General features: G+C 45.7%; 1 long non-coding RNA gene across 1 annotated transcript; it reads left to right on the forward strand.

The window, feature by feature from the left end:
• Positions 1 to 4,132, forward strand: LOC138380854 (uncharacterized). Its single transcript, XR_011232916.1, has 4 exons — positions 1 to 380; positions 767 to 968; positions 3,545 to 3,719; positions 4,025 to 4,132. It is a non-coding gene; the product is annotated as an uncharacterized lncRNA (long non-coding RNA).
• Positions 4,133 to 6,029: the final 1,897 nt, after the last annotated feature.

Genomic DNA, 6,029 nt, shown 5'->3' on the forward strand with positions numbered 1-6,029 from the left:
TGAATGGGACCAGACAGATGGTGAGGAGAAGCTTCATTCTGCCAGCAGAAAGAGCAGCCAAAGACTCCCTGGCGGAGCAGTGTCAGGATACCAGCAAAACAGCTTTACACGTTCACCTCGCTGTCAGAATCACGTATCGGGCAGAAAGCGGCAGGCGGTGAAACCGAGTTCATAAACTCTGTGCCAAATTAGACGCGGAGGACAGGGAGGAAGCAGCAGCCGACTGTTAGCAGGTGCGGCTGTGTCTGAAGCACAGAGCCAGGGGCTCCACCTCTGTGGACGTATCTGACTTGAGCTTCACAACTGCCTCAGGGGAATGCGATCGTCTCCCATTTACAGAGAAGAAAGGCTGCGGCAAGTGAAGCTCGTCCAAACCCCCGGTGAGTATGCGCTGGAGCCAGGATTGCCACTCTGAGATGTCCATGTTCATCTACCTTAGCAATTTCCTACTAAAATAATCGACAAATTATAAGCTGCTGATATAGAAAAGTCCAGAGCAACGGGTGGGCACTGGCATAGGACTTTTTAAAAAAGTAGACAATTTGCATGGAAGTGAGATTTCATAATCTGTGAGCCTCATGGCTGAAGACAGTTAAATCGAGAAGGGAATAACTGAAAGGAAAACATGAGCTTTAAGCAAAGTCCCATAAGGACTGTACAACATATTTTTTTAAAGTTTTGTTATTATAAAAGGACATTTAAGTGAGAGCAATTCAGCTCATCTTACTTTTTTGTTTGTTTGTTTGTTTGTCTTGTTTTGAGACAGTGTCTTACTGTGTCACCCTGGCTAGAGTGCAGTGGCACAATCACAGCTCACTGTAACCTCGAACTTCTGGGCTGAAGGGATCCTTCCTCCTTGGCCTCCCAAAGCAGTGGAAATACAGGCCTGAGCCACTGTGCCTGGTCTAAAGATTTTTTAAGATCAGGAAACAAAAAGAAGTCAGAAGGAGCCAAATCAGGACTGTAAGGTGAGTGCCTAATGGTTTCCCACTGGAGCTCCTGCAAAACTGCCCTTGTCTGATTAGCGCGATGAGCAGGGCATTGCGGTGGAGGAGGGAGGAGGACTCTATGGTCAGCCTCTCCTGGGCATTCTTCTGCCCACGCTCTGCCTGACTTTCTCCAAACTCTCATGATAAGGAGATGTTATAGTTCCTTGGTCTGCCAGAAAGTCACTTACTTACTTCATTTGTGATTTGATGAATATTTTTTTTGTATTGGCATGCTTTGATTCTTTTCTCTTTATCTTTTTTGTGGTCATGAGGCTTACACAAAACCTCTTATGGTTATAACCGTCTATTTTAAGCTGATAAGTTAACTTCAATCATAAACAAAAATTCTACATTGTTATTTCTCACCCCCCCCCATTTATAATATTGATGTTACAATCTACACCTTTTTATGTTGTGTCCATTAACATACCTACAATTATTTTTAATATTTTTGTCCTTTAACTCCTAGAGTTAAAAGTGATTTATGAACCACCATTACAGTATTAGAGTGTTCTGAATTTGACTATATATGTATGTTTGCCAGAGAGTTTTTGATGTTCATCTGTTTCCATGTTATTAATAAGCATCTTTTTGTTTCAACTTGAAGAGCTCCCTTTAGCATTTCTTCTTTTTTTGTTTTTGTTTTTTTTTGAGACAAAGTCTCGCTCTGTTGCCCAGGCTAGAGTGCCGTGGCATCAGCCTAGCTCACAGCAACCTCAAACTCCTGGGCTCAAGCGATCCTCCTGCCTCAGCCTCCCAAGTAGCTGGGACTACAGGCATGCGCCACCATGCCCAGCTAATTTTTTCTGTATATGTTTGTCCAGCTAATTTCTTTCTATTTTTTTTTAGTAGAGAAGGGGTCTAGCTCTTGCTCAGGCTGGTCTGGACTCCTGAGCTCAAACAATCCACCGGCCTTGGCCTCCCAGAGTGCTAGGATTACAGGTGTGAGCCACCATGCCCAACCCAGCATTTCTTGTAAGTAGATCTAGTGGTGATGAACTCCCCCAGCTTTCGTTTGTCTGGGACAGTCTTTCTCTTCATCGTACCTAAAGAAAAGCTTTTCTGGGTGCAGAATTCTTGGTTGCAGGAAGTTTGTTTCTGTTCAGTACTTTGAGTGTCACCCACTCTGTCCTGGCCTGCACGGTTTCTCCTGAGGATCCACTTCCGGCTCTACAGGGTTCCCTTGCATGTGAAGAGTTGCTTTTTTCTTGGGGCTTTCAAAACTCTTCATCTTTGACTTTTGATAATTTCATTATAATTTGTCTTGATGAAATCTTCCCTGGGTGGATCCTGTTTGCAGATTCTTGAACTTCAGGAACCTTGGGGTCCATATCCGTCTCAAGATGTGAGTTGTTTTCAGCAATTATTTCTCTACACGGGCCCCCGCCCCGTTCTCGCTTTTCCTTGCAAAGCAGCCGCAGTGCGCACATTAGTTCACTGGATGGTCTCCCACAAATCCTGTAGGCTTTCTTTACGTTTTCATTTTTTTTTCTTTTTTATACTCTAGATAATTTCAAATGACTTATCTTTGAGTTCATAGATTTCTTCCTTCTGCTTGATCTAGTCTGCTGTTTAAGCTCTCTATTGCCTTTATGATTTCATTCGTCGTTTCAGCTCTAGAATCTGTTTGGTTCATCTTTATTTTATCTGTTTGTTGAACTCCTTTTGTTCACGTATTGTTTTTCTTTGAGTTGTCTGTGTTCCCTTATAGCTTGTTGAGCTTCCTGAAAACAATTATTTTGAGTTCTTTGTCCAGCAATTTGCACATCTCCATTTCTGGGGGGTTGATTACTGCGAGTTCACTGTGTTCCTTTAGGGGTGCCATGTCTCCCTGAAGTTTAGTGTTCCTTGAAGTCCCGCATTGCTGCCTTCACATGTGAAGCAGCAGTCACCTCACTGAGGCTTCACGGACTGGCTTTGGAAGAGAAAGACCTTAACCAGATGGCCTGGCTAGGGATTCTGGGAACCTCTCCCATATTTTCTATGGTTGCAGCTGCTCCACTGCTCTTGTTCTCTCTTGGGGGTGGGACGGGGGAAGTCTTAGGATTGTATGCCTTGTCTATATCCAACACCAGAATAGGGGCTGAGACCTTCCCGTTTATTTTCCCTAAGGCAGTGCCCCCGAAGTGGTCAAGGTGAAATGCCTTCTCCCAAGCCAGTGGAGTCAAGCTGGCTGTCTGCATGTGCTTGTACACGATCTGCTGAGGCTCGTGTGTGCCATCTGTGGGCATGCATGGAGGGTGCTGGCTATGGGAGAGACCGCGACACATGGGGTGCTAGGGGCACACATGGGATAGCTGGGGGGTGTCCACAGGTGATGCATTCTACAAAGTTTGAGGACAGGAATCCCGGTGGACTCCGTGAGGTAATTACTAGAAACTATGGCTCTTTGTTGAGCTGTGTGCCGTAGCTGATGTGAGCACTCACCCCTTTTCCTTGCTCCTAGCTGCCACCCAAATACTCATCCATGCTGATCCGCTCGGTGTTCTGGGTGGGGTGAGAAAAAAATGGGCCACTTGGACAGTGTGCTACACTTTTGCTTTTCTCCTTTGCAGAAGCACAGGCCGAAGGACTCTCTTGGCAACGAGAAGTACAACCTTGGGAGAGTGTTAACACAGGCAAAGTGAAACCGTTCTTCTTACCCTCTTCAATGCACCTATTCAAAAATATTTTTTTTTACTGAAGTGGGGTGCTGACACCTCTCCATTGGATGCCTGGAACCCCGCAAAGGTAATCTTATCTGTGGGTGGTTGTCAAAATTGTTTCTGTGAGGAGGATGATGGCTGAAAAGTTACATTCTGCCATTTTCCTGATGCCACGGTGGTAGGGCAAGTTGAGAATAGGGGCTATACATGTGGAGGGCCATGGGGCATAGGGGGAATCTCCGCACCTTCCGCTCAGTTACTGTGAACCTAAACCACATGGAGAAAAATAACGTCTTAAAATGGATGCATTTTACTGAATGTAAATTAGATCTTGATTAATTTAAATAGAAAATTATACAAATTATTTAATTTTTTTTTTTTTTGAGACAGGGTCTCACTCTGTCACCCAGGCTAGAGTACAGTGGCATCATCGTAGCTTACTGCAACCTCCAACTCCTGGGCTCAAGTGATCCTCCTGCCTCAGCCTCCGAGTAACTGGGACTACAGGGACAAGCCATCGCGCCCGGCCTCTGTTCAGTTTTTTTGACAGAATCTTTACTAGGAAGTTGTCTTAGTCTGTTTGTGTTGTTATAAAGGAATACCCGAGGCAGCTTAATTTATAAAGAAAAAGGTTCACTTGGCTCATGATTCTGCAGGCTGGAAGACTGGGATCGATGAAAGCCTCAGGATGCTGTGACATGTGGCAGAAGGCAGCAGGGAGCCAGCATGTGCAGAGATCACACGGTAAGAGAGGGAGCAAGAGACAGGAGGCAGGTGCCAGGCCCTTTTTAACAGCTACCTCTCCCGGAACAAGTAGAGTGAAAACTCATTCATTGCTGTGACGATGCACCAAGCCATTCATGAGGGATCTGCCCCCCTGCCCCAAACACCTCTCATTAGGACCCACATCCAACATTGGGGATCACATTTTAACGTGGGGCTCGGAGCAGACGAATGTCCAGACTGCAGCGGAGGAGCCGTGTGCTTCCCACTGCAGCATCACCGTGCCGTGCACTCTTCCCCATATTTTTAAAGTTCCCGTTATTTACAGATTGTTTACTGTGGTGAAATACACATAAAATTTAGCACCGTAACCATTTTTAAATGTACAGTTGATGGTGTTAAGTATAATCACATTGTTGTAGAACTATGGCCACCAGCCATGTCCAGAACTATTTTCATCTTGCAAAACTAAAACTCTACACCCACAGGTCGAGGGCCCAGTCCCACAAGACTGCCCCACTTTGGATCCCAGCCGACAATCTGGGCCTCCAGGTCAGACCAAGCAGCTGTAAACTGGGGTTCCCGTGACCCCCCCCCAGGTGAGATTAATTTGCTACTTTGGCTCATAGACTCAGGGAAACACTCTACTTATATTTTACCCACTATGGCAAAGGATATTTTAGAGAATAAAGACATACAGCCAGATAAAGAGACAATGGGGTGAGGTCTAGAAGTGTCCTGAGCATAGGGGCTTCTATCTGCATGGTGTTGGGTGCATTCCTGCTCACCAGCTTAGGGGATCCCAGAACCCAGTCATTTGGGATTTTTTTTTTTTTTTGAGACAAAGTCTCACTCTGTTGCCTGCACTAGAGTGCAGTGGCATCGTCATAACTCACTATAACCTCTAACTCCTGGGCTCAAGTGATCCTCCTGCCTCATTCTCCCTAGCAGCTGGAACTATAGGCGTATGCTACCAGGCCCAGCTAATTTTTTTATTATTGTTTGTAGAGACAGGGTCTTGCTACTGCCCAAGCTGGTCTCAAATTCCTGGCCTCCTGCCTTGACCTCCCAAAGTGCTAGGATTGCAGGCATGAGCCACCGTGCCCGGCCCATTTGGGGTTTTTATAGCGGGTTCATTATATAAAATCATTGTTCATTGGTAATCAATTCAACCTTCAGCCCCTCTCCCTTCCCCAGAGGTGGAGGGTGGAGCTGTGAGTTCCAACCCTCTAATCACATGGTTGATTCTCCTGGAAACCAGCCCCTATCTGTGGTTGTCTAGAGACTTGCCAAAAATCACCTCATTAACATAAACTCAGGTGTAGTTGAAGGGGGCTCGTTATCTATAACAAAAGATGCGTGTGTCACTTTTAACACTTGAGCTGTTCCAGAGCTCTTTCAGGAATGCAGGATAAGAGGCCAAATATTCCAGCCTGAGCAAGAGCGAGACCCCGTCTCTACTAAAAATAGAAAGAAATTATATGGACAACTAAAATATATATATACAAAAAATTAGCCGGGCATGGTGGCGCATGCCTGTAGTCCCAGCTACTCGGGAGGCTGAGACAGGAGGATCCCTTGAGCCCAGGAGTTTGAGGTTGCTGTGAGCTAGGCTGAAGCCACGGCACTCACTCTAGCCCGGGCAACAGAGTGAGACTCTGTCTCAAAAAAA

The sequence above is a fragment of the Eulemur rufifrons genome, chromosome 2 (genome assembly GCF_041146395.1).
Source record: "Eulemur rufifrons isolate Redbay chromosome 2, OSU_ERuf_1, whole genome shotgun sequence".
NCBI classification, from domain to species: Eukaryota; Metazoa; Chordata; class Mammalia; order Primates; family Lemuridae; genus Eulemur; species Eulemur rufifrons.